At 34.1% G+C, this 23,106-nt stretch overlaps 1 long non-coding RNA gene across 6 annotated transcripts in view; it reads left to right on the forward strand.

Moving 5' to 3' along the window:
* The first annotated feature begins 5,424 nt into the window (after positions 1 to 5,424).
* LOC130053375 (uncharacterized) overlaps positions 5,425 to 23,106 on the forward strand; it is a 52,318-nt gene continuing 34,636 nt past the window's right edge. The window contains exons 1-2 of one of the 6 annotated variants that reach the window (XR_008801942.1): positions 5,425 to 5,490; positions 5,722 to 5,797. This is a non-coding gene — a long non-coding RNA (uncharacterized LOC130053375). Of the gene's footprint in view, positions 5,491 to 5,674; positions 5,798 to 13,156; positions 14,059 to 23,106 lie in introns of those variants that run through there. The other 5 variants (XR_008801939.1, XR_008801940.1, XR_008801941.1 and 2 more) reach the window with 5 other exon arrangements.

The following is a 23,106-nucleotide window of genomic DNA, read 5'->3' on the forward strand; positions in this document are numbered from 1 at the left end:
TGAAAAAAGGATTAAAGGAGAAAGCAATTTTCAGAAATTGTGTAATTGGTATTTCTTATTCTGTGAATTTAGTACCATTTTGATAGCGGAAATCATGATAAATATTAAATATGTCAATGAGCTTCTCCATGTCAGCTGTTTTGTGTGCATTTCATGTAAATTATTATGTCCGTGCATTGCCTTAAGCATTCGTTCAATAACTAAAACTGCAAATATGTTAAAGAAGTAATATTTTCCCAAGTAAAGGATGGACTAGCCTTCAGATTCAATGAAGGTCTTTTAATGCATGTATTATAAAAATGTTTCCCCTGAAACCGTCCGTTGAGAAACAATCGTTGAAATAGCTTTTGGTCTTTCTTTAGAAATTCAAATGCTATATAATTCTTTTTTGTCCTTAAAAGAATTTCATGGGAGAAAATAATGTTATTTTAAGCTTATTTCCCCCCATCTTTTATGGTTGAACTTTCCAAGCTATGTAAGATATGGTAGACATAAGTACTCCCTGGAACGGCATGTAACTTTCAGTTTGGTTGTATTGCACGAATAGAGTCGTTTAGCAAACTAATATGAAAATGAAAACATGTCAGCTAAAAAGGAGCACAATCCGTGTCCATGGGATTTCCAACAGACTGTTGGAAGACCTGATCACCAAAGACTACGAAAATAATGTTAATGAGGAATTCTGGCATCTTTTTAATAGATAATTTTAAGATGTGTAATTTTATATGATTTTTTATTTGCATTGTATCGGAAGGACTGTTACATATAATTTTATAGGGTTAAACCATGGTTCGACTATGAAGCCATAAGTTATATCTTTTTCATAATTATCATTTATAATTCCTATGTTTTGCCTTTGATATCTTTACAAATTGTAATGATAGTCATTTCTTCATGAATGCGCTGCAGTTGTGAACAGTGCTCTTATTAATATAGTACGTCTATTTTACGGGTTAGGAATTCTGGCAGAAATATAAGTGCGTGGAAATAGGGACCAGTTTATCGTGTGGTTGCGCATCCGGAATTAACATCTCGATCGTCTTCAAAACGATACACGCTAAAACTTAACCAATGAAATCCTTCATAACAAATCAAAGTAAACAACCACTATAATGAAACGTTATACAATACAAATAAAAAAGAAATTTACAATAGAATACAAATGAAAAATCATATAGCATAAATGGAAATTATACAATATAAATTAAAAGATTTGAATATTACAACATTTGACATGCCATAGTATGTTATGTGTTTGGTGTACGAATCCACACGCATTGAGTTTATTGTTTGCATTGAGTATCCTTAATACACATAACTAAATCCTATCAGAACAAAGGTATACATTTCTTATAGGAACACGAAATTGTCCTAGATTGAATGAAAGTGTGTAAAGGGATTGATCAATTAATCTAATACAATGGAATACCGCGTGTGTATTTATTTTAGCGCTTTTAATATTCGGCGCAAATGGATCCAATGCACGTTTTGGCGTAATCATGAATTAGCAATTCAGTTGTATAACATAAATGAAGCCTTTCGTACTTTGACAAATTATTCATCAATAAGTATCTTGAACATCTTACTATGTGGATTCTGCATTACCCGACATTCAAGTGGCGGATCTGACTTCTCTTCAGAACATGAAGGTGACCTTAAAGCTTTTGAACTGTCAAATACCGCAGGCTATCTTTAACATAATACGTGCATGTACCAATAAATTTTCAGAAATTGTGTAATTGGTATTTCTTATTCTGTGAATTTAGTACCATTTTATTATGTTTTTTTTTAATGATCTAAGTAGATTCAATCTGCAACATCACGTTCCTTTAAACTAAACAGAAACTTATACTTCCTGGTATGGCCGCTTCTATCTAAACAGAAACTTATACTTCCTGGTATGGCCGCTTCTATCTAAATAGAAATTTATATTTCCTGGTATGACCGCTTCTTTTGGTTATAACTTGAAAAGTTTCACATATAAAACGGAGCCCGTGGGAATCCGGGTTAGAATGGGTCAGAACTCCATGCTTGTCGTAAGAGGCGACTAAATGGGGCAGTCCTTCGGGTGAGACAACAAAAACCGAGATCCCGTGTCACAGCAGGTGTGGCACGATAAAGATCCCTCCCTGCTGAAAGACCTATGATTAAAGCAGAGGCCTAAATTTTGCAACCCTTCACCGGCAGTGGTAACGTCTCCCTATGAGTGAAAATATCTCGAGTGGGACGTAAAACAATATACAGCCATCAATCATATCAAACGGACATATATCACGTGACTGTGGGCGTGCACAGCGAGGCGATGCATGTTACTTCCGGTTTATGAGTGTCTTTTGTTTGTAGCTGGCTTGTCGCGTAATGTAGACCATCTCTGAATCCCCGAGACAAGAATTTCTAGATTCATCCCAGATAACCGTAAGGTTCTAAACTGGGATAATTGAAATAGATCACGGCACACAAAGTCCAAGCTCCGGAATCAACTTCATCCAGCAAATACATTGTAAATTGAAATGCGTGATCAATTGGGCGGTGTTTAGTTCAGGATAACTTTCTCCATTTAATCCTAAGGCGGGCCCCGATTCGCCTGCCAATAGGGTTTGGGATACGTCACATGATCCACAGACATGGGGTTGTGAAGAGAAATTTGTTTCAGAAAGTCATGTAGTAGAACCCCCACCCCCACCCCCTTCCCTTTTCGTCCTCGGTCAATGTACTCTCATCAGGTCGATCAAAACATTATTGACCTCATCAAAATGCTCCAACTATATACTGTACATATAACATCTTTAATGACAATGATTGCGATGGATCTATGATAAATCAATGGAGTTAATATTATATCACTGAATGACCTTGGGACCAGCTAGGATACATCAAGGTGAGGAAATCAAAAGGCTATAATTGTACATGTATATAACATTACATGCAGATGGACATTTTGAACTTTCTCTAATATTAAATGATATTGGAAATATTGAAGATCTTGGCAACTGTTTTCTCAGTGAATCCAAATCAAGCTTTGTACAAATGCGTCGGTTCACATCACGTTTCCATTTGTCCTGAATTTTCTCTGACGTGATATTACAAATCTACAGTATTTATATGATGTATATAAGTGGTACCAAGGACCGATGATTCAGTATCAGGTCAATTTTATGTGATCCGGGTGACATAATGTTACATCGCAGTTATACAAAATTACTGCACCATCATTCTGAAATAGATAATGCTGAAGGATTCAATAGAACGGTGACAGTACGAACATTTTATTGAATGAATTAACATTAAATGAATAAACATGAAACCTACTTTTTGAAAATGCAGTGCATTATATTTCAATTGCAGTACATGTACATAAAATCTGCTACGGCCGACGTTGTCTCAGACATAAAATTAACACGTAATGGTAGCAATTAAAATTAATACATGTGCATAATTAATTTGCAAACTGGCGATATTTACACCTACAAGCGCGTGGGAGATTTTTTTTTTTCTTCAACAAACTAACTTATACATATTGTCCAGGAAATTCAGCTAAACTATACAACATGCGGTCCCTGCTTAACATTGTAGTTTTTGCCTCGGCATAAATGTCATTTTCTGAATCAGAAAATTAATTTGCAATCTTACAATGCATGCTACCAACATATAGAAACCAAGGAAATTATGTTTTAAAATATAAAAAACAAAACTATTAGATAAGAAAACATAGACAAAATAGACAAAACACCCCCCCCCTCCAAAACACCCCACCAAAAATAAACAAACGCCACACCATACGTACTAAAAACGTAAAATCTCATTATTCCATATAAGATGTTATAAAAATGTATAACCGATTGTTAGGCCGTTCTTGGCACACTGATGTTGACTACGGATAACTCCGTTTACCTGATCAAGTTATAGGTCTCACAGCTGGTATGACCGGTCGACAGGGGATGCTTACTCTTCGTGGGCACCTGATCCCACCTCTGGTATATCCGGGGGTCCGTGTTTGCCCAACTCTCTATTTTGTATTGCTTATAGGAGTTATAGGATTGATCACTGTTCGTTATCTTCACCTTTCGTGAACAATTTTACTTTTTGCCACAATAATTCGTACTTGAAATGACATTGGCTATAAGGCATATATATACCTCTTGGATAAAACTATCAACTACTATAAATCATTGACTATTAATGCGACTAGATGTACATGTAGTTGCTATTAAATGCTGTTTCTCACATGCCGTTTAGAAAATAAGCTTATGCAAATATTAGTATATATCAACTTAGTAATTTTTGTTGTGCAGTTGATTTTGCTGTTGGTTATATTTAGAAGATTGTAAAGGAAGATTATAAATGTTTTCGCGTTGATGAATTCTGTGGTTTTTATCATACACGTTGAAAAACAGTTTTCGTTGATTTCAAGGTCTTTCCCAACCCTGACAACAAATAATTAGAGATTTTAAGCTTCTTCGAAATTGCACGCGTACTCTATACTGCGAAAATAAATGCCCTTAAAAATTTTATTGTTTGGGAAAACACAAAACATGCTGCCCACGAACATTGCATTATTGGGCAAAACCACAGATTTGTCTGCACACGAAAAGTACTCATTTGGCTAAATCCACGGCTGCCCCCTAATCCGATAACTTAGAAGGAAGGTGGTGCATGCAGTCTCTCAGGTTTGCTTACTTGTCTGTCCGCAAGACAACGATTCATGTCAACGAACGGTTGGAGAATGATTCAGAAGGCATGCAATCTTGTTAAAAAGAAAAAAAAGACAACAATATCGTACAAGGCTCTAGACGTATGTTTTCAATTTTGGCAATCGCATTTCTAGAGGTATGTTGAGTGCCGAGTTATTATCATTAGGGGAAAAAGCTATCCATGTTAATGCATGATATCAGGACACCTTAGCTCTTATACCATACGTGAGAGCTAAGTGTTTTGCTTTTACATAGGTATAAGATCAGAAAAGACATATTCAAGTTCTCTTGTCTATTTGACAAATATTTGCACATGACAGCTATTCATTTATTAATAGTATTTTAATCTTTTTTTTTATTTCAGGATGATTAAGAATCACGACAAAATTGACAATTCAGTCATTTTTCAAATTGATTTGAAACATGTTTGGAATTAGACGGAAATTTAACCCATTCTACAAACTAAGATCATATAGGTCCCAAATAAACACGCCCGCTGTGAAAGTTCTCAGTGCATAAAACAATTGCTATATAAGAATTTTCACATTTGCATTTGAATCAAATTATAGACATGGTTGTACAAGAAAGTGGAATTTATTAAAAACTCTCGGAGTATAATTACAAAGTATACAACCTTATTAGAAATTAACATAGAATTTGCATACGTCAGTAGAAGTGTAATTTTAATTTATGACTAGAATTTGTAATTTGTTATATGTAAATAAACTTTATTTTTGATAAGAACTATCAGAGAATACAGCGAGTGACAGATAACGATTATGGTGCATGTGTGTACGATGTATGTATTAGTTTTTGTTTCCTCTTATGTTGGTGATCAATTTTAATATTCTATATACTGATTTTAATATAGTTAAACGTTTTGATATTATATAGTGTCAGTACACTAAAAGTATACATATATAGTTTGTAAATCAACTGTCATGTTTCAAAAATTGTTTATTTACTTCTATATATGGCATGTTCCCATTTTCCTTTTTTTCCAAATGAAACAATGTTTCACTGTTAACAGAAATCGACACGAAGAAATGAACGCTATCCAATCAGAGTGCGGGAGCCTTACTCATACCCGACACAGAATGGTATTGGTAAGTCACATGGTTTTTTTCTGACGTCACTGCTCTTAAAGAGCAAGATCCTGAACTTGTCTCCTAAATTTGCAATTCCACAGGCCCCGACAGTGCGGATCTTTGACGGGTTTCATAAATTATAAAAATGAAGATTTCCTTTACCTCTACTACTTAACTGAGGGACATTTTGTTTCTTGAGAACATTTTCTATGCTGCAAAACAAACCAGTCTTGTTGAAAATTGCAGATTTTAAAAATTGTTTTTATCATAAATCCAAAAACTTCAAATAGATTCACTCTTTGGTCAATACTAGTATTGTTCAGATGATAATATTTCAAACGAGTAAAAGTTATTCAACAAATTCAAATTTTTATTGCAAACTTGTGAAGGTTGCAATGTGGCAACTGTTTCATAAATCAATATCTATTGTACATTTCAATACACCCCATGTTCTTTATAGAAATGCTATATAATATTTTGCAAACACACACATGTCTCTGTTTGCCCAAACGACACCATTAAAGGTCATATTACAAACAGATTTTTAAAACTGCGTCGTCATGCCCACATTCACTTTTGTTGTCCCGTGTAATATGATAGAGAAATATCAGTAATATATTGTATTCAACTCAAGCATATGTTTCTGATGAAAAGAAATGTTTTCATTACGGTGTTTTAGAATTTGTAATCCATGTAAATATTATTTTTTGACTACTGCAATAAAATAGACATGAAAAAAGCGTGAAAAATCAAATAAAAGACGTTCTCTGCTGGGATCTGATAAATGCCCGTGATGAAACATTTTCTTGAAGTAACACCCGGCGATAAATTCGTTTCTATAAAATTTATCTATCATTTGGATCTCGATAAACACCCAGTATGGTGGTCAGCCATGTTGTTTGGGAGTTAAAGTGTTATGTGAGAAGTTTGGAAGTTGCGCGCCATTTAACAGCTAATGAACCAGGCCATTAAAAGAATATCTATTCATACAAAACTTTAATGAAAAAAGAACATAATCATATCTACGTAATCTTTATAGCTGCGAATATAACTCCTCGTAATAAAAAGCTGCTTTAAAGGCTTACTTTTAGGGGGAAAAGGCCATCTTTTTCCTCTCCCTCCCTCTCTCTACACAATAAAAATTTGATTTTTTTCTTAAATCATTGCACATCATGCAAAATCAAATACAAGTAAGTTGCTGTACATGTTTTCACATAAACCCATTTTCTCAAATCTTTGAGAATTAATTATGTTTGACTTTTAAATTACTCTTGTCAATAGTGCGAAGGTTGCAGAGTGCATGGAAAGTGCAGGTACCTCGTATATATTATATATAGAGAAAATAAGAATGAAAAGTCAGTATGAAGTTCAGAACTATTGCTTTTTCCGTGAAGTATTGTAAATCATACTGGGAAGTTACTACTATAAGCTAATTACATGAAACAACCACTTAATGAGGAGCAAGGCTCCTTAGCAACACTTTGAAACGACTGAACCCTATGCATTTCGTACGTCATTTTCAAAATGATGTCACTTACGGAATTTTTCAGATAAAAACGTTTATCGTAATGCAACACATTTTCACTTATTTCTATTTCTTCTCCTGAAACCAAAGATACCATTGTCGATGGAATATGATTTCTGAAACTCTCTTGGAAAATAAGAATACGACAAAAGAACTTGATTTTATTTGGTAACATGATAATGATCATGGTCCTCGTGAAAAATATTTAATGAAAAAAAACTACTTGCCATAAAAAATTGTCGGACAATTAAAGTTACGCGACTCCCAGTTTTTTCTTTCTGCTTTTTTTTTGGCCACAATATTACATAAACCTTGATGGACCATTTAAAAAATCTGAAGTTTTCATTTATTTTAGGCAAAAATGTTCAGCATACCACAATTTCCTGGTAATTGCACTTAAAGTTTTGAAATATAGTTGAGGTCGCAACAAAGCTGACTACCATCCGTCACTTTTAATGCAGCATAGGCCACGAGTGTGAAAAATTGTGAATCTAGGAGTGGGTGTGTGTGGGAACTCCTGACAACATATGTAGAACATCTATTAACATCCGAATTTTATTGTCATCTTGCGTTTAGATTACTGTTTTATTTTCACATTTTTTCCCCTATTTTGCATGCGCTGAAGTCACCGGTGCTTTATCATGTAACCTAGCAATGGTGCTGGCTTTTTCTGTTCTTATTCGCAGTATTCTGAAAAATAAAAACTGAGCATATCCATTGTTGATATCTGTTCTTAAATGTAATCTCTCCCCAAACCATTATCTTCACGTGGTTTGTTTTCTCTCTCTCAGTCATTAGCATTTTTTGTTGCAAGAACATCAAATATGTTTACAGATCCAAACGCAGCGAAGCATAGGACTTCACTCTTAAAAATTATGAATTTATGTTGCGTAAATGTCAAAAAGTGTACACTTCTGTTCACTGTTGAGGGGTTTTACACAAACCACATTGTGATCCTTGTTTTCAAGATTCTGTAAATTAGGGTATACCTATTGTGAATCCAAGGAAAGAGGTCTGATTGCCCTAACCAAGATTTATTGAAATTGTGATGACTTGGTAAAAAATGTCCAATAAGATGTAAGACATGTCTATGATATACGATTTCAGTGATAGCTATTTGACATTAGATAGATCGACGCCTTTTCCCCAATAATGTGAAGAGCGATTGTAAGGTACAATAGGTGAAACACTTCACTAAGAAACACCTGACTGTATCTTATTATTTCAATGTAATCCTAAAATTGCCTTGGAACATAAAGGGACACAGCCTCTGTATTCCGCTAACATTCTCAGTGTCTTGAAGGAATACGATAGGAATAAGGAATATGATGCTTGGTAAACATCTTAGACTGTTAAAATCGAACATGGAATTCCATTTACATATTGTATATCATTGGAATGACCATGTACTGTGTTAAGTGTGTATATGCTTTCAAATAACATGAAAGCCAATTGTATGATGTTCAACTACACACACTGATCAACAAAGTCAGAAAGGTAAAAATTTCAGGTCAACGAACGTTTGTTATTGGGCTGCCTTAATACTCAAACAAATGAATTATAAGAGAAATTATCCCCGTTTAATGGGGTTTTCCGTAATGTAGAAGAGAAAGGTTCCTATGACAAATGTCCACACACGAACAAAACCAGAAATACACAACTGCAGTAATTTACTGTACAAAGACTCTATGTCATATTAACTAAATACTTAACTTTTAGTCAACACGTGCTTGGCAGAAATTATAAAGATGATAAACTGATCCACTTTATTTCACGATCTGTGCTTAATTTGTTGTATGAAATATCGGTCTGTCTTTAAAACACTTTCTCAATATTTTATACTTTATTGTCTGTGTGTCAAATTTATCAAAAAAAGTTAGGTCTAATTTGGAAACAGACAGACAGTAAATCGTTGAAGCCGCAAAATAACGACGAGGGTTACAATGTCGAGTATCAACTACTTCAAATCACCAATCACCAACCAGTTCTACAATAACTACCTTTTTCTGGGTTTTTTTAAAAAAATATAAAACTGTGAGTATTATCATATTTGAATATCATAAGGAAATAGATAATGAAAACTGTTCTAATCTACAAAACAGTTTGTAAAAATAATGAAAAAAGTAAATAAAAAAGAAACACCTTATATACATGATTTTATCCAAAAATGCATGTAACTTTAAACATCAAGCAATCAAAAGTCACGGAATAATATTGTCACAAAATAATAGTGTACATACCAGTGAATTGATAATTCATTCATCAAAGATAAAACAGACTGTCATCAAATTTGAACTGTCTTCAGTTGTGTGTATAATATTCAGATCGAGAAGGTAATTCAAAATAAAAATATTTCTATATTCAAACTTTAAAACACACATTCTGTAACACATAGATATTACAATTAAAAATGTCCACATTTTATAGAAAGATTAAAAACGAAGACAAAATTTGGTAACGTTTACAGCCTTAGAGTGGAGTGTAACATCGCTCTCTTTACCTAGCAACGAGCGACGTGATGGATGATGTGGAGGGTTGTGGTGTTGTTGGACATGGCGGTGCCACTCGTTCTAACAAACATGTCAAAAGAAGTGATTTTCATATTACTCTCAAACTTATCTGTTACAATCATTTCAGAAACCAACATTTCAAACAAATGAATATATACACGTAAGATGGATTGACTCGTTTTCATGCTTGAAGGTGACAAAACTCGACATACAAAATTCTTGACACATTGTACAAAAGAGAGAAATGTATAAATGTAATGTTGTTTTTTTTTTTAAATAAAGGAAAACGTCAGAACGATAACAGTGTAGCGATATTTTGTACTCTATCTCAGCTTACATCAGGAACATTGTCAAGTTTAATATAACAGTTTTAGAGAATACAGCACACTTTCCTACCCAAAACAAGATTTGGGAGATAGACGTACAAAATGTGCTGCTAGTTAAGTAACGATATCCGGGACATATCAATTCGACTACCGCTGTATTGGTAGTAATGATGTGTTTAATGGTGACACCTAAATAACGCCAAATATCCTGTAACACTATAACACGGTTGCTGGCATGATATAGGTTTCAGTCTGTTGTTTAAGTATATGAAACAAATGCAATGATGACGGAGTTTAGCCATTAAAATCCAGTCGGGTAAGAACACCTGCAAAAAAAGTTGACTGATGCTGTCTAAGGCTTTAAAGTCAGACCCCCCTATCGCGTAATACAGTATTTTTGGTGTCTTTCATCGCAGCGACAAGTCTGTACGCGTGATGGTCTCGTTTAAGATTTCTTTCCTCTTCGCTTTGGTCTAGCTCTGCTTATCTAATTGTATTACAGTTGGTAAACCATATCAAGGATTTCATTCATAAATATGAAACTCTTACAATGACTAATTTCCATTACAAATATCCCGTTTATCGCGTTTGCTCCCGCTGTTAACCTAGCTGTATATGTTACTTATTTCACTGTCTAGAGCCTTTTTTTGTGATGGAAGGCGCGCGTGTAATTTTACGATATCGAATGGCTTTTATATGTGTAGTATGTAAATTTATTTAGTAGTATCATTCATGGAGAGCAATGGGGTTGTCTGCTGCATATATAACTGCTTGTTAATTCAAGTGTGAAAAATATTCTCACGGGGTTAGAATAAATAAGCATAATTTCAATGAATGTAATGGGGCGAAATCCATAGCATAAATTTTGTATCACTATACGTCTGTATAAATAGACAGAGTCACAACACGGTGAAGAGTTTCATTTCTTGAGGTCTTTCTTTATTTACAAATACAGAGTACCAATCTCAAACGCTGTAAGTACATGTATTTTCATCTCCTTAAATCAGAGCAATGTATAAATGAGATGTAGGATATTAGAGGATGCGGGTTACAGATCTGTTGCACTTAGCATATCAAACGGTTAATTGAAAACAAATGAATATCGTAATAATATTTCTATATGAAATGTCTTATTTCACCTTTGCAACCGGTCACGGTATCTTTGCGGTTAGGGTTCTCTCTTCTCGACCCAGGTTCGATTCTCTAGCCTGCCACCGCGTCATACCTAAGACGTTTATCAGATGTAGTGTGTGTTTCTAAACCTTCCCCAAGCACCCGGCAATAGAAGTGAGAGTCACGGGTTTTTCGGATAGGACCACCAAAAAATATCACTACTACGATCTTGAGTGTCATTGGTCACAATAAAGCTGGTGACGTCACTACGTGAGTGAATAATATTCGTCAAAGACACATCAAACTTTTTTTCTTATTTGAAGAAAAACATTAGCTTCCATCATAGGATTTTCCACTAGAATACAACTGGCATTTGAAGCTGACATATGGAAGCTGTTAATCCATTTCAAATACTTTCCAATCACCATTCTGGTTCTTTTTTATGCTGTTCGTAAATATACTATTGATGCAGTCACAAAGTGATTTCCAATCTTTGGAGAAGATAATGATACTATGTAAGAATAGATAATATTAAGGTCTTCCCCGAGACAGATTCTGTTAATTGAAACCACCACGCCAAGGTTATGATAAATGTCTGCACGGTTAGTTAACGGTTAATAGTATGAATGATGTGTAAATTGCATATACCTTGCAGGAGAACCATCTCACTTGTGCCAGGAGAGTGAATCATGCACCACAATTTTATTATTTACAAACAATTTTGACATCAACGATGCAACGTCTACAGATCCGATAAGGTATGACTGTTGTTTAACTCTCAGGATAAGAGTAAAATGACTTAATAACTCGTTATTACATCAGAGAAGCTATTGTCACATGAAGCCCCTGGCAGCCTCTTCTGTTGCATAAATCAGCATTACAGACCGCAGAGTCAACCAACAACCATGGAAGTTGCGTTTTACTAACCGCCCCAAGATCAGCATTAAGTTCTAATTTCGCTTATTCGTGTTAAGTGCCATCTAAGAAATATTTAATGAATGACATCCCTGGCTTAGATTGTGGCAGATGGGAGGCTTTAAGTATTTTCTCAATTTTCCCCTTTCGTTGACATCGATGTAAGAGATGAATTGATTTCCAAGATCTGATATTGAATTATCCCTATCGGGCGTGTGAAATTGCAAACAAGTCCTCAAATCGCTAAACACATCCCTTAATTTTTATATGATACAGAATCATTTTGTCGAGGAGTTTAATTCAAAATCATTAGAAAGTATTGGTTGTAGTTTGTCTTTTGATTAATGAACAATTTGACATAAAATGTGGAAATTTCAGTCCTAGTAAAAAGATCTGTTTGAAAGCTTTAGGTCGAAATTATCTAAAGTATTGTATTTCTAAATTGTATACCCTTATGTCTTGTTTAGCTGCTTGGTAAAATATTTTTAAATTTGCAAAAAGATACGAAACTTGTTTAGATCGAAATTCGATTTTGGCTTCTATTTCCAGAGCAAATACTGTAACTTAATCAAATCAAATAAAAAGATCATTTGAAAAGTTAAACTAATGAATTATGCATTTTGATGTGATGCAAAACAATTAATTTTGGAATCATTTCACGGTATCAACGTTCTTTAAATAAAATATGTTGCCAGTGAATGTCAAAACAATTCTGCATTTTTTTTTTGAAATTACATTTTGATCTGACACATTCACAGAGTACACACATACCAGATACCCTCTTGTAGACACTTCAACTGAAAAAAATCTATTGATCATTCTTGTTCTTGTTGGAAACGATTCTTTGGCTTTTGTTGCATAAAATATTTCCGGTGGAAAGCATGTTTGGAACATATTGTAAAAAGTTCATTTTTGCATGAATTTGATAATTTAAAAAAAAAGAAGAGACATTTGACAGATGGACCAAAATTCAAAAAAATATATATGATTAATACCAAATATGATAATTATACCATTTCAGCTAGCTCCTCAAGAATACATAGTGCATAAATGTTTTGTTATTATTGTTTTAAATAAAGGTGTTGTAAAAGATTGCTTATTACGTGCACGTGCCCAGTTACGTCATCTAAGCAAGAATAAAAGTGTATCGTCTCCATACACCACTATTTTCTGTCTGGTTGTCTTATTTAACAACAAAACATATCAGAGTTATACCGTGTGCGTTCCTAGCCTATAAATTGTTGTAGCACGACTTATTTGATCAAATCTGGTTTGCAAATGAGAAGTTTCCTTTCCCCTCTTTTTGCATATGATCTCCATTAGAAATTAAACTATATACATAGTGAACGTTGGAAGTGTATTCTTCCATTTATTCTTAAGCGTCTCAGGAAAATCAACATTGATTAGTTTATTCTGTGTAAAATATTAATACAGTTTCACGTCGGGATGATAGAAAGCCTCTGCTTCATTACAATTGCAAATGTGAAATCTGAATTGCACTCACAAAAATTTTGCATAACACTGAATGTTAATAGGAAATAGCACATCAGATTAACACTAGTTGTAGACGAGGATGGATTCACGAATGGAATAGAGTCCAGAAAACAGAAAAAAGCTGCAATATACCTGTATACGGAATGAGAAAAGTGCAGTTTGACCAGGATGATGGCGAGAAACCAGGTCACGAGAGAAAAATATGTAAATCGGATGCCCTTCATTAAGTCAGCACACGGTACTGTTTAATCCGCCGCTGGATGTGGTCAAGGGATTCGTGATTTTTAAAGTGTTAAAGTCTGGACATTCAGTGAATTCAGATGCAGAAACACGGATCAGAAGGAACGGAGTCCTCTACAAAATTTGTTACGGTTATGCAGACGACAGGTACGAAACGTAAGTGTGTCAGCTATCAATCATGTGTTACCTGTGTGTATATATGTGCCTATGGGCCTTCATAAACGTGTTGTTACGAAATATTGTTAGGAATCCGTATTTAAAACTAATTTTAATTTTCGGAGTTGTCTCTGAGAGGGATGCCTCCTTTGTCTATTGTGCGCATGCGTTTCTACCGGATACAATGTTGGATAATAAACAAATGGAGAAGTATATTGAACAAACCGTGTTCAATCAAGCAATGGTGTAAATTTCATTACAAATAAATATATGAAAGGGAAACTTGAGTGAATTAATGAAATATTTGAATCATAGCAAAATGATAAGAAACAAAACGATTTTCAAAACTACGTACAAAAAGTGCATTATATGTCAAAAGCATTAGGATGCGACACGAAATTCGAGTATCAAAGCATTTTGTAGGAAGAATCGTGAATCGAAATATGACCTAAGTATCCAGCAAACTGTCTGCGCAATCTCTATTGAGTATAACAAATGAATAGCAATTTTTGCTTCCAGGTTTTAAATTTCACACTTGAGAGGATTTTTGTCCCGAAGATCTTAAAAGATTGTCATTCGAAGCATGCATATAAAATGCAATGAACCATTTAACTTTTCATCTTATTTTTCATCTATGTGTGCCCTTCTTTGCTGGAGAAATGTTAAGGGTCGCGGGATTTAAAAAAAATATGACAACGAAATGACAATTTTGTATGGTGTATCTTGTCCTTTTTCCAGAATGATTTAAAATTTCGGGTGTGGCGACTTTCGCTTTTATTTCACCAAGGAAATTTAATCATTAAAGATATTTCAAGTTTTATCATATCTTGCGAATATAATTTAACAGACACTTACAATAATTTATGTTCAGATCTCATTTTGTCACAGTGATTAGTTGTAATTCGGTCAATCTTGTTCCTGTTTACGTCTCTATAGTCCAAAATCAGTCAAACATAAAATAGAAGGTCTTATAACATCGTAATGTTCTGTAATTGTAGGAAATTAAGTTTTTCACGGTGCAAAACATTTTATACTTTTTCTTCCCCAACAGTAATTCAGTCGGTATAAATATCTACAAGATTATAAAATTGTTATTACTTGATTTCTCTAAAACGTCCTGCTATTCATCGAATTGTCGTGTGAGTCGGCATCGGGTATTTAACACCATGTCCTTGTGGTTATTGCGTTCCCTTTCTACTATTACAGAGACATTCAAGAAATACCTTCAACTAGAGCTTTCAAAATACTATCGCAAAATAAACAAACATTGCATAGAATGGAAAAAAAAATCTGTTGGTAATTAAGTGGCGTTACTATATTTCTAGATGTCGTGATAATTTCAAATAAAACTGTTTTGTACAGAATAAAGCAGATCTTGAAAAGATCCAAGTTGATCGCAACTTCCCCGATCGCTACAATGAAAACAATACCACAGCGTTCTTCAAACTCGCCTTTTTGCAACTTCTTCTAGCCTTTAAAATGTTATGTCAAAGCCATTAGATCCTAGTGTTGAAATGTAATACGATAGAGTGTTTCTCAGGAAGTTAGCCCGAAGAAAAGACATGGCAAAAACACCTTCCTACAAAGACACCCTGCTGACAACCGATTTATTTCCCGTATTAAATATTTCCATTTGATGGGATGCCCGTTAAAGCAGAGATGAATTTATTCCTTATCAATGGCCTCCAATTTAAGAGACAGTCGGTCGTTCGGTCGCAAATGACATTCTGTGAAGAATTTGGAGGAAACAAACTAATTAAACCTTAAAATAGAGGAGGTTTTTTCTCCTTCTAGAAGACAAAATAGTCGTGCAAAATGACTTCTCAATAGTTTCTTGATAACGTTTAACGTTCATGTATGTGATGGAGATCTAAACATCCTCCGAAAGTACACTTGGGAAATGAGGAACCCGCATTTTCACATACTGTTTATAGTCAGATTACAAAATTCTTCTCAAATTTACCATAGGATACATTTTGATTTAAGAAATGTCTTAAGATAATGATAGGGGTCTATAGGAGATATATTATGATTATTGAAAATTGAGACAGTGGTTGTTGGTTTGTTGACCGCATTTTCTGGTGTGTCCTGTTATATAACACGTAGAGATTACTTTTCATTCCTTAGAATTGTGTTTAGAGGTGATAAAATAGTCTGGGTCTCCTTAACAACAGACAGTGTCAGGAGAAATGTCTTGAATTACATATTTATTACGAATGTCTTTTATTGTGTGATATCAACGTTTTGATACTAAATGACCATGATGCAATCCTACAATGTCCTTGTAAACGATATCAAAGTACGTGTAGCATGATTTTGATACATACTAATATGTGGAATGAAAGTTTTTCAAATCATTTCAAACGAACGAAAAATATTTTTTTTGTCTGCTTTTTAAAACCGATAGAGGCTTAGAAATTGGATTTTCTTGAAGTTTATACAGCTATGAAACAAAGGGAAAATGTACTGCAAAGAGGAAACAAAGTTAATGCTGAAAAAAATTCTAAATCGCCTTGGAATCACCTCTTGGTCAACTTTTCCGGAACAATATGATTTCTAGTCTTTGAACGGAAGTTTTATTCAGAGGATGTCTTGCCTGCTTCAGACATCATCCGTCTTTTGAAGGGTCGCTTTTGTTCACCATCGATTTCTGAGAATGGCCCATAATATCCATATCATAGGATTACTGCATTGAGAACTCTCCCCTCAAAGGAGGTTCTTTTGGCCGCCCGTTTTTCAAAAAGAACAAAGTCAACACTATGCGGCGTTCGTAATTGAGCGAAGGAAATATTTTAATTTAATCTGAGGGACTCGCAGATCAATTGTGCTACTTTAGAAAAATAACTGTGGGGGAATGATATTGAGATACGCGCGATAAAAACATGTTGCACCCTGCATGTTCTAACGTCTCCTTATATAAATCTATATTCCTTTGTATTCAAATGTTTATCTCAAGGATGACCTTATCCTTGAACCAGCAATGTGTTTTAACAGGAAAAGACCCATTTCTAATATGCTTTGAGGATCTCTTCATCCATGGTTCCACTTGATTTGGTATTACGTATCTTTACTGATATTTCTCCTGTAAGTGAGTGAGTTAAGTAAATCTTATCAAATCTTATTTAGAGACGGTGCATACAGTATATATATGCATTTAACAATAAACACAAACTCAAATAGGCTCTTTAACCGACTATGAACATAGTTACATAACTCACTAACACATGTTTCAAATAATGATTGACATATACCCACAATAAAGAAAAGTAACAATAACATACATTGAACTGAACAATTCTCACAATTCGTAGTATAATTAAAAAAAGGTGATCAATTTGATTAAATATATAGGAAAGTAGAGGAAAAAATAGAGGATTATATTTGACACAAACAAAAACAGACACTGGAAAAACACACACGTCTGATAAACTACATCTAGAGGAAACAATCAAACTAAATAAAAAAAAAAAACCCAGAAAAATGACTCCAGCAAGATATGGACATAGAGAAGGTATATAGGCATTTACAAGAATGTAAATTCTTCAAGTTTGGTTAACTTTTTATTCCAATTCGTTTAGTATATACAATCACCTTGCACCCCTCTTACATATATCAGTAATATGTGTATTAAAATCTAACTTAAAATCTATAAAAACACCTAAATGTTTGACGTCAACGAGACATTCTTCTTAACTATATACGAGTATATTAAGGAATTGGGAGATCATTGGTTGCTTCAGTTGGGCATTTTGAAGCTTGTTACTCTGATAACATGTTGCCATAGGTTTAGTGAAGATTTCAGAAATATCCATATATAGGAGACAAGGAATCGACACAGTTATTTTATTTAAGAAAATGCTATCTCTATTGTGCAGTTATCTGCTTGATAAAAATTGTAGTAGCATTCCGAATTTGATACTCCGTCCAATTTAGTTAAATTTATTGCAGGTGATACCACACTATTCGTTGGAATTAAAAAATTTCAAAACTCAGCAAAATTATATATCTCTTCCTTCACACAATACCTCATCAGCGCACCTGTTGTATATAATACCGAAAGGAATCCTTAAATGTCTCTGTTTTTACTATTTCAAATTTTGATAGACAAAATCCATTACGTTTAAATTTCCTCCAAGTCAGTTACAAGAAACGTAAAAATAACTTAATTGTACATTGAGAATTGTCAAGAAAGGGAAGCCAGTTACGTCGTTTTATCAGCCTAGTAATAGAAATGACAGTAACCGTGGTTTGAGATAATCTTTGAATCTGTATTTTTATGCCATTATAGCTCTGTTTCCTATATCAGTTGTCAAAGAAGTGTTTGCGTGATTAACTTAATAACTACTTATTGGTCTCAACTTTCGAAAGAGTGATGTTTGGGTTTTCTACACAATGATTTCTTATTTACAAAGATGAAAATTTTGTGCGGTTGTAAAGCTCCAACGAAACATAAAAACGAGACTCTAGAACTGTATCATCTACGTTTTTGTGGGCGAAAACACATCAACAGGTGTACCTCTGGATAACAATAAAATGTCGCCCGAAGATGGAAACACTCCATTAAGACCCTGACAGAGACTTGCAGCAAACCTGTTCCGACCTTCTGTGGCCAGAACGCTACAACTGGGGTCTAATTTCACGCCCTCCATTATTGTCAGAGATACATTTTCAATAGAATTTACGAAAAGAAGCATGTTGACACAAATTATAAAGGGGAGCTCCGGGATACAATGTGTGGATGATATTCGGTACCCTGGCAGATGATGTTGGTTTATTTAGCTTGGGGACACCGTTTATAATTTAAGTCTTCATCTTACCCCGATCTTAGCATTCGGAAAATATAAATCTTCCCCGAAATTGCTTCTTTCAAGCTCCGTTGAAATGCTTTTTCTTCAAACGTTATTACGGGGACCAGACAGTATGTCTGTGACTTTAGACTCTAAAGACAAATTTGTCCAATTTATCGAACATTCAAACATCCACGTGTTTAATTCAACATTACAAAAATGTTAAGTTTATATTCCTATATACCTTGGTGTGATATTTGTACATTACTGAAATAGTGGAAAATTAAAAAAGAAGAATATTTTGTTTTCATTATTTCTAAGAATCTAACTTAAAATGCATTCAAAAATCAGATATGATAGCTAATATATAATTGGAAATACACTGCATATTAAGAAAGAACAAATACGATTATATAGGGGAAACAATTATAAATTTTAAGACAACGGGGTCTTGATGTGTTACATTCCGAAAATTCAAGTTATGACAATAAAACACTATAATGGGGATATTTTAAAGTTCTACAATGCAAAATATCCTCATATCCTTCACCCCTTTAAACAACAGTGGTATCAAATGATCTTATTCCCGCAATGGTATCGGATTCATCCAGTTTGTCCAAAACACGTTTCTCTAGAATCCGACTAAACTTGCCCAGCGTTTCAGGTTCTTCTCATCTCCTTCAAGTTGACGCCCTCTTTTGTGGGGTCTGACATACGAACTGCTCAGTTACAAAGACTGTGAAAAATAGGATATGATATCTAACATGTGCAGCGCTGCTCTACTATATAAAAACGTTGCAGGAAAGGGTGATATTTTTGTTCTGTTGTATAAAATGATTTAAGATACAATTCATTGGATGAAGTTGCTTCACACTTAGAGCTGCATCATACATGTAGATGCGTGGGTATGTTCTACACAGCCACAGAAAATTTGCCCCATGTAATGGAACGTCGAAAGCTTCAATAAATACGACACATATAGTACGCTATGGTGATGACCTTTTCGGACCAGGTCAACATGACGATATAGACATCAGCACATGAAAGCAGACCTCGCTTAGCTTTAACCCTGAACTTCTTGTTCCACCATAAAAGTTTTCCCGATGATAACCAATGTTTCTCTGTCTGTCTGGCAGTTTTGGCATATATCTGACTGACGACGGCCGTACGGAGCAGACGTCCAGGTTTATGTTTCAAACAGACGTTTACGAGACATCTATCATGAAGGCATTTTAACCAAAATAGCCCAATGACCACTACCCTATTTCTTCCCGCATTTTTGCATGTGTGTCAAATAGGTGATTTTTCTATTTTTTAAAATTAATTTTCCCCCAAATTGATGACTGAAACTTATTATGTCTTATCTTCATCACGGACATTGTATAGAAAATATTGAAATGCCAAACATTCCATCTGACAAAACACCAGCATAGCTCAAGTGGTTAGCGTTTCATTTAAAATGTAGAGACTCCATCTACACGTAAATATTACTTCTTCACACAATTCATTGTTTTTAAATCCACTTTAGCAAAACGTTTGTTTGGTAAGTTCTGAGTTATTCATTATGCATATAGGTAGAATCTGATATTACGGGAACAAATGTAAGAAATATATGATGATATGATTTATATCATGTTTGATAATTGATTAATTCGAATAATTTTCTTAATGACATCGAGAGTGTACTTCCATGCTGTGACATTGTTAATTTCCCTGTATGTAGATATTCGTGGTATAATATACATTATCGTGTTCATAAAATGCCTTCAATTGATGGATTATTCTTTTGACTAGGTCAATATGCTCGTATGCAACGGTCAGGAAACGATATAATGTATGTAAAATCGTATTCACACCTTTGGTGTGCAAATTTGCATGATATTCTGTAAATATAGAAAATAATGGAATATGATTGGAAGTCTGTAAAAGATGTACAATGGACGAAAAATGTTTTGATTAAAGTTTAGATACGACAAATCACATTATATATTTGACTATGACAAATAAAATGTTTCGAGTTTGTCTCCCCAGGATATCTTTAGCGATAAATGACATAAAAACATTCACATGTCGTGCGTGTGGAGAGATATACGTCTTGCAATATACCTAGGGTGTCGGAAAGTTAAAAACCTCATTTCATTTCTCCTTCGTTATGAGTCCATTCGTACGAATTGATCCATAAACTTGATATGGGTAAACGTATTTCGGTTAATGATCCATTTCTTAAGGTCAGACGCGTATCATAGTTCGACAAAAGTGAATCTGATGTTAAAGCTACCACGAATTCTGAAACGCTGAGCTTTACATTATAAAGTTTGAAAATTGTTGACCTTTTCAAATGTGTGATCTATGCTTTTAAACGTTTCTTTTATGTATCATGTTCACAAATCTTGTGTAGATTTTACCTTACATGGAGAGCTATGTTAAGAATTCCAGAGGTGTTTTGAAGCATATGGTCACTAATATGTACCACTACCACTTTTTCAAAAGTTAAATAGGTTTTTTAAACAAAAGATTTTCAGAGATTGATATCAATATTTCTTCGAAATAAGGCTGCCTATCCATTCAAATATTGCTTGACAAAAAGAATACGGACCCTTTCAGGTTGATTTCAAATTATAACATTTCCATGAGAATGTATGCATGTGTATGTCTTACACATTTGTATGTCTCGTAAGTTCACCTAAATCACATACTGAAATAAACTTTCAAACATTTCCCAACTTCTTGAACCACTCGGTCATTTCCAATTAAGGAGGAATAACACACCTGAGAAATCTGAGATGGATGGAAAGTGGAGATTATGTGCAATGATACTTTTGAAATTGAAAACTTTCATATCTCCTTATTTAGTTTATAAAATGCAGTTTTAGTAGAAAGAAATCTGAACAAAATGAACCCCCGCTGGAATTGAACCCACGATCGACAGATCAGCAGTCGTCACATCATTCAGAGCTACTCAGCTTGGCAATTGGATTTTTAAGAAAAAATATGCAATTGCTGATATCTTTATTTTCATTCATGTTTGAAAAGGGAAGTCTGCCATTATGACGATGTGTTATTCTTCCTTAAACTTAGCATTTAAAGCATTCTAAGAAAAAAAGGAATTTCTGTTCCTTCGAATGAGACGTCCTGTTCCTTTCCAATAGGAAATGATTGGGTAGTAGTGAAACTAATCCCTGTTTGATTATTCCTCTTAAAAACCACGGAACCAGAAAAAGCACAGTTACATGAAAGCTTCATTACACGATATTGATGACAACAAACAAGCAACTGACACACAGTGCATCCACTGATGACCGGTCACATCAGCCGTGGGTCCTTTATCTTAATTTGGTAAACCGAGTACTCCGTAGTCAAAATCAGTATGAAAATAACGATCTAACAATTGGTATGACACACCAAACAGTATTCCACACAACAGATGGTTGTTTTTGCAGAAATACGAGCATTCTAACGACTATTTTTTGAAATGCTGACTTTAAACGAGGCTTTGAAACCACTGTTACATCAACTTATTTATTAGTAGCCTGCCTCGGTTTAAGATTGATAATATGCAGAACATGCTCTCGCATATCGAATCAGTTGAGATACATTATCACCATTTGCAGGTGGTATTGTATTGCTACATAAATATGTTGACGATGTAGAAGAAGTCTTCTCGTTTGTAAAAGATTGAGCTGTTAGTTTGCCATTGACGTCTATGTTCAATAAAACATCATAATATCAAACAGATGTGGAAGATTCTATGATATCTTTTACTTCAAGTTCACTGTGATATATCTAATCGAATATAAATGAAAGTGAATATTGTTAATAAATAAAAAGTCTTTGATGTATCAAAATGTCAAGTTGAGGGCAAGAGCTATCTTCTTATCTAGAAGCTTTTGAATAAACTATGCCTCACAATAAATGCAAAATCAGGTTATCTAATACAGGAGTACGATTTGTGGCCATGGAAATTTCAACAGAGTTTTTGAAGAACTGATCTTTAAAGACGACATAAATATGGTCAATGAGGAACTCTAGCATCTAATAAAATTTACTCAAACCATGTTCTATATGGACAGGATGGGGCTGCAAGAAGAGTTTGAAATTTTACATTGAATTCTACATTGAAACATATCATAAAAATCTTTATAAAATTTTCTCAGGAACAGCAATGAATATAGAAAAACCCTCATGGAAAATGAAGATAAAAATAGTGATAAATCTCGTGCATGTAAATCCTATAAACAATAAAAAATCTAGAAGAAGGCAG

This window comes from Ostrea edulis, chromosome 3, assembly GCF_947568905.1.
Source record: "Ostrea edulis chromosome 3, xbOstEdul1.1, whole genome shotgun sequence".
NCBI lineage: Eukaryota > Metazoa > Mollusca > Bivalvia > Ostreida > Ostreidae > Ostrea > Ostrea edulis.